Source organism: Branchiostoma floridae, chromosome 18 (genome assembly GCF_000003815.2).
Source record: "Branchiostoma floridae strain S238N-H82 chromosome 18, Bfl_VNyyK, whole genome shotgun sequence".
NCBI classification, from domain to species: domain Eukaryota; kingdom Metazoa; phylum Chordata; class Leptocardii; order Amphioxiformes; family Branchiostomatidae; genus Branchiostoma; species Branchiostoma floridae.
Window position 1 is genome coordinate 1,178,355 of NC_049996.1, and position 1,225 is coordinate 1,179,579.

Below are 1,225 nucleotides of genomic sequence, written 5' to 3' on the forward strand. Positions count from 1 at the left end.
GCGCTGGATAATTTTAAACTGACAGGTATGACATCGTGATGTTGCCAGTGAAGATTAAAGCGGAGATGGTTCCGGTACCGCGCTAACTTGATGTTAGTTTTCTCGAAGCACCTAACAGAATCCAGGCAATTCTTCCCGAAATCAGTTCTTATACTTGAATGTAAGTTCATCTGTGACGGTAGTTAAGGTGCCCCCAGAGTGTCCCAGCGTGGGTCTGGGGGCACGTAGGGGTTACTATCTTTTCAACCCTGTAGCGTAGGCATTTTTCATCCTAATACAACGAAACTTGGACACAACTTACAAAAGTATATGTACATAACATCCATCAAGTTATATTTAAGGAAATAGTCAAAGGTTTTAATAAAATTACGGCCGAATCTCAACTTCCGGTTTCAAAGACTGCCGTCCGTTTGTCTTAAAGTTATTTAAAAACACATCAAAATACTGCCAAAATGATGGTCACTAGCAGTTATGTGAACACAAAGTTAAGGTTGTTAGTAATATTTGTTCACCAAATCACATATATGACGAAGATATTACCGAAATATGCTTTTTTTTCATACAAATTATCTGGGAGTCGTGTGGTCCCCAGGAATGGTACAGCCCATAAACTCAATACATACAACCAGGCACACACCCCTCCCCCAGCATATGGCACTTCCAAATATGGTGTCACACGAACGTATGCCGTGAATTAATCTTACAAAAAAAGGAATACTATTGGTTTCCGACGATTCCCGAAGTCAGATGAGATGCAAAAGTCATCATATCCCTGTCAATCAATGTCCCAGGGGGTCCCCATGCTCCCGGGCCGGCCGGGAGCCTGGCCGATTGAAAACACATGGCGGGTCTTTTAGACGTATCATGTTGTCTTGCTTTGGCTTGAAAAGATGCAGTAAAAAGACGAAAATGGTCACAAATATGCACTTAAATACAAAATAATATTCTTGAATATTTGTTGGAACATGAGTTTGCTCCATATATGGGCCAAATTAACAAACTTTTGAGATAAGAAAGGACTGTTTACTGATTAAACAATGTCTTCTCCCTACAGTGGACAGATCCATTTTGGCTATGTAGAAATGTGGATGATGTTTTGTGGAAGTATGGAAATATTACGGTTACCGTATCAGGGCAATAGCTGGCAGCAATTTATGTTTCTTCATTGTATTTTCTTATCATAGTTGAAGTAAAAAAGTACAGATATATCGAAGGATTCCTACTT